The sequence below is a fragment of the Homalodisca vitripennis genome, chromosome 2 (genome assembly GCF_021130785.1).
Source record: "Homalodisca vitripennis isolate AUS2020 chromosome 2, UT_GWSS_2.1, whole genome shotgun sequence".
In the NCBI taxonomy this organism is placed as follows: domain Eukaryota; kingdom Metazoa; phylum Arthropoda; class Insecta; order Hemiptera; family Cicadellidae; genus Homalodisca; species Homalodisca vitripennis.
Genome location: NC_060208.1, coordinates 45,790,981 through 45,801,055, shown reverse-complemented (window position 1 = coordinate 45,801,055; position 10,075 = coordinate 45,790,981).

Genomic DNA, 10,075 nt, shown 5'->3' with positions numbered 1-10,075 from the left:
TTACTTGCAGCCTTGCACGCAATTTTGTAGGTTTTGAACGTGTATTAGCACTTCTGAGTGGAGTGAATTATATTTCCGACACCCGTGTTGAGTTTCCTTGTTGCCACGATCAAGAAAATACATTAAAAATATATATTTATGGCCATTGTAATTTACTTTGTACTAATTCTTGTTCAAGATATAAAACATAAAAAATATATAAAACATATCAGAGAAACCTACTTGTTTAACAAAAAACAACTAATTGGGTTCTATACGCCTTTAAAGTAATAGTAAAAGTTAAACATTGTTTTTTATATTCAATACTTAATATTTAATACAAATCTACAGTTAAAAATACATTTAAGAATGACATTATTTACATGTTTGTTTCTTTATAAACTGAAAAATAGGTTTAATATTTTAAAACATTTAGAGCTATAATATTGGTACATTAGTTAAAAAGCACAGTCCAGGGAACTTTCATCTAACATAAATCTTGCCGACTGCTTTAAAGGGAGTCTTCGAAGTCAAATTCGGACCGTCTTAGTTTTAAGACATTTTCTAAGGTAAATAAGTACTTGCCTAATCGATGGAATCATAAAAAAAGGATGTGAAAACTAATGATTACTTCTTAGAGAATTGACATACTATAATTGTAAACAAATTGAAAATAGTGGTTAAATTCATGAAAATTATGGTTGTGCTGTCATAAAACAATATTTACACAGAACAATTTTTTACATTTGACAGGCTTTTTTCAGGCATAAACTTTCATCAGTTACCAAGACTACGGTACTTCAATGCAGTAAATGAGCACATACATAGTGTTATTACATGGTCAAAAATCGTGGTTTGAGAATAAACCATACAAAAATAAAGTCAATTAAATGCCTCATACATTCATGAAACAATTTCATCATAAATCAACATACGCATTAGTTTTTTCAGTTGTCAACTCTCATATTAGTATAGACTATTTATAAAATATTACGTAAAAAATTAATTACAGTTAAAAAATACCAATAGATTAACTTTGCTAGACATGTGCGTATGCAACAGACAATGAGCTGTGCCCTGCAGTGTCAGTTATAATTCATCACTTTGGGGTTAGCTTACACACGTCTGCCACTTCTAACCGAAATGCTCTGTCACTCTCTCTATTAAATTTATATAATTGCTCTATATTAGTCTATAACAAAAATGTAAAATGAGTTATGTTTAAAAAGCTAATGGGTTGGGGTTTACAAAAGAGCTGCCAATAAACAGATAAAAGAAGAAACCCTCCTAAAAATTGAAAAACCTAGTGCTTGGGATAATCTATTTTTAATAGCATTGTTACTGGATGTGAAATCCTCAATGCCCTCCTGTCTCATGATTCAAAAATGCCAGAATACAGATGACGTACAAAATTATGGAGTTGTCACCATCTGTTATACCTGACTTTATAGAGGTGCCTACAATCATGGTTCAAGATGTTTTCATAGATACACCTCAGCAACATGGAACATTAATGATAAAATTCAGGTAAGTATGGTAATTAAATTCAACATCAAGCAACATTTACAGAAAGACTTCTCAAAGTATGAACATTACTAGATTAAATATATTAAACCCATACGCAGTAAATTTATTCTCTAGCATAGTTCATAACAGTGAAACATTTCAAAGAGAATGGCCGTTGTACTCTAAACCTTCAGGTTGTGTTTTCCATACCTTGCTTGCTATGTCAACCCAAGGAAAAACAAATATCTTTTTCAAGAGGATTTAACGACTGGGAACATTACTTAGACTTAGTTAAGCAACACAAACAGTCGAGAGATTAATGCACATTTCTAGAACAAAATCCTCGTAGAAAAACTGGTGCTCACACAACATGAAAATTAGGTAAAATATTGGTAACATGTATTAAAGTAAATGAAATGAAAAATGTGTTTATTAAAGAGGCTGAGTTAGAGCTGTTAAGCCCTCTCTACTACTCAACCTTACCATATATACAAAATTAACAATAATTTAATACAAAATATAATTTTAACAAACCATACTTATAATGAAATGTAAACAAAATTACTTAATTTATATAATATTAAATTATAAACTTAATAATATAATTAATTCTTAATGAAAGAAAAAGAAATAAACAACAATGGAAAAGAGGGAAGAAGCAGAAAACCCCATATTTAGTCACTCTAATATACTGTCTGACCACAAACACCGCAAGCACCACCACCTCCAATAGGCCTTCCAGAAGCAAGTTCCTAACCCTCGCCCCGGGGTCACTCAATACTTCTACAGTAAACAATCTATTAAAAATTATTATCTATGAATTTGAATTGACAGTCAAGTGTCTTCCCTTCCTGTCATTCATTAATTTCCAAGATAAAATTGAAATGATCAAACTGATAAATAAGAGTTTAAGTTTTTACAATTAAGTATATAACATAAAGAATTTGGAATTGGTGTAATTCTGAAGTTTCATGAGTGATAACTCATGAAAATATTGTGAAACGTGCTCATGGCTTATAAGATTTAAAATAAATCTTACACAGTAATTCCTGAGCATGGTGCAGTCTTTGCGATTGCTCAACAGTCAAACCACTAATGATGTCACGTAGTTCAAGTTTGGAAATAAGTGTCTTAAAAGAAGAAACCCTCCTAAAAATTGAAAAACCTAGTGCTTAGGATAATCTATTTTTAATAGCATTGTTACTGGATGTGAAATCCTCAATGCCCTCCTGTCTCATGATTCAAAAATGCCAGAATACAGATGACGTACAAAATTATGGAGTTGTCACCATCTGTTATACCTGACTTTATAGAGGTGCCTACAATCATGGTTCAAGATGTTTTCATAGATACACCTCAGCAACATGGAACATTAATGATAAAATTCAGGTAAGTATGGTAATTAAATTCAACATCAAGCAACATTTACAGAAAGACTTCTCAAAGTATGAAACATTACTAGATTAAATATATTAAACCCATACGCAGTAAATTTATTCTCTAGCATAGTTCATAACAGTGAAACATTTCAAAGAGAATGGCCGTTGTACTCTAAACCTTCAGGTTGTGTTTTCCATACCTTGCTTGCTATGTCAACCCAAGGAAAAACAAATATCTTTTTCAAGAGGATTTAACGACTGGGAACATTACTTAGACTTAGTTAAGCAACACAAACAGTCGAGAGATTAATGCACATTTCTAGAACAAAATCCTCGTAGAAAAACTGGTGCTCACACAACATGAAAATTAGGTAAAATATTGGTAACGTGTATTAAAGTAAATGAAATGAAAAATGTGTTTATTAAAGAGGCTGAGTTAGAGCTGTTAAGCCCTCTCTACTACTCAACCTTACCATATATACAAAATTAACAATAATTTAATACAAAATATAATTTTAACAAACCATACTTATAATGAAATGTAAACAAAATTACTTAATTTATATAATATTAAATTATAAACTTAATAATATAATTAATTCTTAATGAAAGAAAAAGAAATAAACAACAATGGAAAAGAGGGAAGAAGCAGAAAACCCCATATTTAGTCACTCTAATATACTGTCTGACCACAAACACCGCAAGCACCACCACCTCCAATAGGCCTTCCAGAAGCAAGTTCCTAACCCTCGCCCCGGGGTCACTCAATACTTCTACAGTAAACAATCTATTAAAAATTATTATCTATGAATTTGAATTGACAGTCAAGTGTCTTCCCTTCCTGTCATTCATTAATTTCCAAGATAAAATTGAAATGATCAAACTGATAAATAAGAGTTTAAGTTTTTACAATTAAGTATATATAACATAAAGAATTTGGAATTGGTGTAATTCTGAAGTTTCATGAGTGATAACTCATGAAAATATTGTGAAACGTGCTCATGGCTTATAAGATTTAAAATAAATCTTACACAGTAATTCCTGAGCATGGTGCAGTCTTTGCGATTGCTCAACAGTCAAACCACTAATGATGTCACGTAGTTCAAGTTTGGAAATAAGTGTCTTAAAAGAAGAAACCCTCCTAAAAATTGAAAAACCTAGTGCTTAGGATAATCTATTTTTAATAGCATTGTTACTGGATGTGAAATCCTCAATGCCCTCCTGTCTCATGATTCAAAAATGCCAGAATACAGATGACGTACAAAATTATGCAGTTGTCACCATCTGTTATACCTGACTTTATAGAGGTGCATCACCTTACTGTTGAATTGCAAATACAAAGCAAACCTCGTTAAGCAAAGACTTTGTGGCATTTTACTACAACATGAACAGCCCATTTTAGGCTTGTATTCATAGTCAGTCTGGGTTTCTTCAGTTTATTTTGGTAAGTTAGATCACAACTTGTAAGTTTTTTGTTTTGATGTGGTATCAAGGTTAATACAGTTTATCATTCACAAATGACTTATAATTATTGCTTGTGTGTTATTTTCATTCAAATTCAGTTTAGCCCGTAGAATTAAATCATTTCAATATCCAAGTTGAATAGTAACACAGAAATGTCTAGTTCATTACGTAAACAGTTAATATATGTTTGTAAATTATTAGCGTACAGATAAATAATAGAGCCCCTTACGATTGAAGTAAAAGTAATAACCCATTTCTTTACACATTGCTGATGTCCAGTAACTAAAGATTTTACCCAGTTTAAACAACCATCGGAGAAACCATACTTGAATAATTTGATGTAAAGGGGATGGTATACGCAGACCACTTTTCTTGTTTTGTTTTGACTTCTCTTTTGTTAGTTAGAAAAGTCTAAACATATTAGAATGGTCACTAGCCTCTTGTCCATTGCCAATCAGATATGTTTTAATAAAGCTGTTGTGGTACTGTGATTAAACCTGAATCCCAGCTGAAATCTGTTTAAAATATCCTGATTGCGTTGCTAGTCATTCTCTAAAAACTGTCCAGTACCTCACTCAGGTGCAAACGAGAACCTGCCGCGATGCTTCTTGAGTAGCAGCTACCAGCTCATCTACATTACTGTGAGCAACAGATTGATCGATTAGACTATTTACAAAATAATTTTTAATTATATTTAGATTACTTAATTACTTGAACCTTATCAAGAACAGGTGTGTTGAAATTTTATTTTGCAATACATAGGTGTTTAGCCCTGCTCCACAGTGACCTCACGGACTGTTACTTGGACAGTCTTATGATAAAATCTGACTTTGGCATTTCAGATCTGTTGTGTGTGATTCCTGAGGTGTTTTAATTTGTCCAATTATATATTAACTTTTGACTTATTGGCTTTTTAAATAGCTGATTTACTTTGTTTCTGTAAATCTTATAACATTATTTATCCAAAAGGTGGGAGCTTTCAATTTTCGTTTTGTGACAATCGGGGTACGTATATCAAATACATTTATTAGAAAAGAGTTCAATTAGATAACCATATCGTTTACATTGTTCGTGACAGTAACATCATGCCAGAGCAAAGCAGCAGTGTCAAAGAGAAGAGCAGCATAATTTATTTCCCTGTACTTTATATGATAGTTTTGGTATACATTTTGGAGTTTATAGGCGCAAAAGATGAGATTATGTTTTGAAAGGCCAGGGACAGGAAGTTGTCTGTGGTTCACGACATTGATCGGATCAGCGAGACAGCCATGATGTCCAGCCAAGTATAGGTTGTAGTGGTATGGGGAGTAGGTTAAAGTAATAGTAAAGTTCGGTTACAAGATTGAAACATTGTATCCGAGCATGTTTGGCCGTGAGTAGGACCATTCAAGTCTGAGTTCAGGTCGTTATGACTGTGGTATAACTTTAAGGAACCACAAGGTTGATAATTGTGTGTTAATATTCAGCAAGGAATCCTATATTGGTAGCTTTATACGATACACTTACAATAATAATTGTTCTATTGGCAATAACGCCCAGAAACATGTATTCAGGATGCTTGTTAAGTATTTATTGCGTTAAATAACTTGTTTTTTATTGCCTAATATGAAAAGGCTACTTTTATTGAATAATAATTATGTATATATTTTTTGGGCAATTTATACTCTATATTTGCCTTTATTTACTAAACTGTATATACTACATTAATCCTATATCTCTTTATGCAGCCTAGCGCCTACAATACCATTCCTTACTGGATTAAAATATTCACGTACAGTGACAGACAAATGAACCATTGTTTCCCGAATCAGCTGTTTACTGTACAACTCACCAACCAATCACAACGGTTGACTTATCAAGGATCAATTGCCTACCTTGCAAGCGACGGCACGCTTGCTCGTTATACTCTCGGTCCCGCCTGGGGCACTTATGTACTCTCTAGCCACTGCTTACCATACTTACTCTCTCCCCCATGCGTTACTCTCTTATTTAAATATTAGTTTATCTCTATTTGTTGTACATTTACATTAACATTAAAGTCAGTGCTCTGGATTGGCAATCTCTACCAGAACGTCTCTGCTCCCGGACACCCGCGTCTACCGTGCTCTACAGGACTGGCCACAGTGTTATGAACTATTCGTTTGCGGTCGTATTGTGCGTGAGTGAATCCGTGGAGGACATCTTCCGTCTTCACACCTGCCGACAAGACAGCAGCCTATTTCCACACTTACTGATCACAACCTGGCCCTCAACAACAGCAGACTACGGTTAGGTACCTCTCATGAAAACAAAGGTAACTGTTTATTTTCTGCACTTTATTTGAATATGCACTGTTCATAAACTCATTATGTGTAACCTGGTGAACTCTTGTTAAAATCAGTGTGTTCGGCGTCTTCACTGCCTAGTGTGAGGTGGTCCTTCTTAATCGAGCCTCTAAAATATTATCTAACGGTTCTCATAACCAAAATTCATTCTTTTCAATGCTCTTACCTAGATTAAAGTTAAAATAAGGCGTGATGTAGGCAGCAACTTCCTCCCTCAAGCTTGTGCAGACGGTTATTTCTAAAAAGGATACAGCTAGTTAGTTCGACGCCTTTGTCCCTTGGAATAAGTTTTAGCCAAGTAACAAGCGAGAGTGGCACCGCACCGTGATACCCGTGCCCTTCAACTTCTTATTACTGTGTTAATAGGTCGGTGCCTCTTCTTGCCACCGAGCTCGGGCTTGGATTAACCGCCGACTTCAGTACGATCTGTAAATAGCGGATGCTGGTAGGTCCACATTAAGTTTTTCCCGGCATATATCCACCATTATGTAGTCGGTGTCCTCTCCCGTCTTCTCTTGCATTTCGAAGATACGAAGGATCTGGTATTGTTCAAGGTCGTCAGCGCCCCTGTAGTCGGTCGTCCAACTGAGAACTTATAGTAAAAGCTGTATCGCTCCTTTGATGTGAGCGGTACCGCCTTGATTCCATCCGCAGTCAATGAGGGGCAGGGATAGTGGCATGCGGTGACATATAGCCAGTATGACACTGCTCGCAGCCTTCCCGTTGTCTTGCAAGTTGTGACTTGTTAACTTAGTTACTCTGCCTCAATTGAGTTATTATAGTTGATGCAGCTGGTTGTGATCAAGGGAGTAATCCATTGTATTTTATGGATTTATAGATGTTCCAAGTGTTTTAAATACCTAGGGCTACCTAAGTCTTCAACATGGCAAATTGTGTAAACGCGATCTGCTCAAACTGTCACATAAAAACAATAATTGGACGTGCAGGTTATGTAACATAGGTTCCCTAAAGATCCGGATATGTGTCAGTTGTGGGTTGTCAAGTGTAAAAGACAATAATGTTTAATTATAAAATGCTTTTATACCTAATATATGGTCCTGCGTCCAACCTCTACAGTCTCCTGGCCAGGCTGCTCGTACAGTCTCTTCGATTACATTTCAACTGATCAGTTTTTAAAGTCAAACTGACCGAAAATTACACTCGAAGAAATATGTTTACCGACAAGGACGACGATGACAGTAGCATGAACTTTAGCAGCCTTCTCGGTCCTAGTGCGAACCTTCGTTGTTTTAGAGTAGCCTGGTCGGACTATGTAGATAGGGAGCGCACGAACTCTCCTTATAAGCTATGCAAGATATCAAAACAGGCCCATCCTTAGATCCGGACCTCGTCCTGCGACAGCGAACGAAACACGAAATAACTATTTCGAATAAGTGATTTTATTTTTACACATCTAATTTGATGAATCAAAAATCCTCAGCGAAAATATTATCTTAAATTCCGCGTGTGTTAGTCCCACATTTTATCAAATCTATGATAAAAATCCCAGTAAAAGGGTGATAATTTACAAAGCCAACGTGCACACGTGTCTACTCGCTATCAGTCATCCCCTCTCTAAAGTAGTAAGTGTTGTAAAAACCTCAAATTCTGGTATGTGTGTACATTTCTCGAGGTTATGGAGAAATAGTCTGAAAATAAAAAGAGAGGAAAAAATTAATTTTCAATGCAGGAAAATTCAGGGTTGTTACCCTCAGAAAATGAAACACCTCATAAAATAAAGTATTAACAGTTGGAGACAAGCGTCATAACAACTTAAAAAAAGCATATTCACGATGGTTTCCAGCCACAAATTCCGCCTGTCGGAACATGGTTTTCACTAATCTGTTAGACGATACTTGAAACTGATCAGTGATCTACTTATAAAATTGCAAGTTTTATATAAACTTGGTAATAATATTAAGATTATTCATGAAATAGTTCATTACTTTTGTTTTTAAGTTTACAGGTTTAAATGAGTAAAACAACTTACTAAAGCAAATTGTAACATGTCCAGTATATTCTAATTCTTCCTTTCAGTATGAATACAATCACGTTTTTAGAAGTTAACTTTTCCGAATTTTCTGTAGGAGGATCTCGGACTCCCATATTCCGATTTCCGAGACATTTCATGAACCCTCCCCCCCATGGTACTTGCAAGTTTACGAGTACACCCCTGAAAATAAGAAATAACATAATACATAATACTTACTCTCAATCAACTATTATAAAAAAAATATTAGAAGCAAAAAAGTGTCAATAAGGAAATTCCTATTTCTTTCTTCTCGATCTGCGAGGTTACATGGTAATAACCTTCGTCCCATATTCACATGATCAAGAAAACATTGAGACATAACCTCTTCTATCATGTTACTCTTGTACGTATTGCTTGCACAGTTTTCCTAATTTAAACATTGTTAACTGTTAGATTGTTAATGATAACATTTAACTGAAGGATTTTCCTTTTAATATGAATAGTTTTAAATACTTATTTAATTTCCTTTTAGCAATTTCAATATAAAAGTAGTTATGTAAATCTGGTAGGCTAATCCAAGAAAGATTGTTATAGAGTGTTATTTCCAATCAATTAGTTAATATATTTAAATTGTGCAATAAACTGTTAGTTGGTTTTAGATCAAATGAAATCAAAACATAGATTATAATTGGTTTGAGTCCAATAAGTGCATCCTTCATATGAATAAGCCTAGCCAACATATTTAATTTACTAATCTATAGATTCAGTATCAAAGGCATCTTGTAACAATTTATACTAGACACAAGACTCAATCCAATATGAATAATAATTAATAAATCATTACTAGATCAGCCTGCACAAAAATGATCTGATTATGATGGCTGCTGTGTTTTAATCCTCCCTCTTTTAATCCTACACCCAATAATTGTCAGTTTTACAGGTATAAAAATTACTGATCCATCTCAAAATATGATGCAATAAACAAACATTATTAGTTGTTATCACAAGCAAATATACGTCATTTGATTTCACACATCCGTTTTTTCAGAAAACATGTACAGTAACTCAAACAGACAGTAGTGATCGTTTAACATCATAGCAGGTACAAATAGTGGTCATCAGAGATATGGTAACTGCACCTCAAATGTCATCAGACTGTGTTGGTGCAGGTTGCTGTAGGTATCGTTTTTTTTTTATTAATAACACGTTTATAACATTTTCACATAATGTGGCGGCTATTATTTATTCAGCTATTATTACAAATATAGTTTCATTCTAATTTATTAATTTAGGCTATTTCAGCCAGGATTTATCGGAATATTGGTAGCCTAATACTTTCTTTAGTTATTTAGGATGACTGATCAGTTATGTTTATGCTCTTAACATAAATCATGTTTTTGATATGCAAATGAAGGAATGAATAAATTGTTATCTATTGGATCTAAAAATAA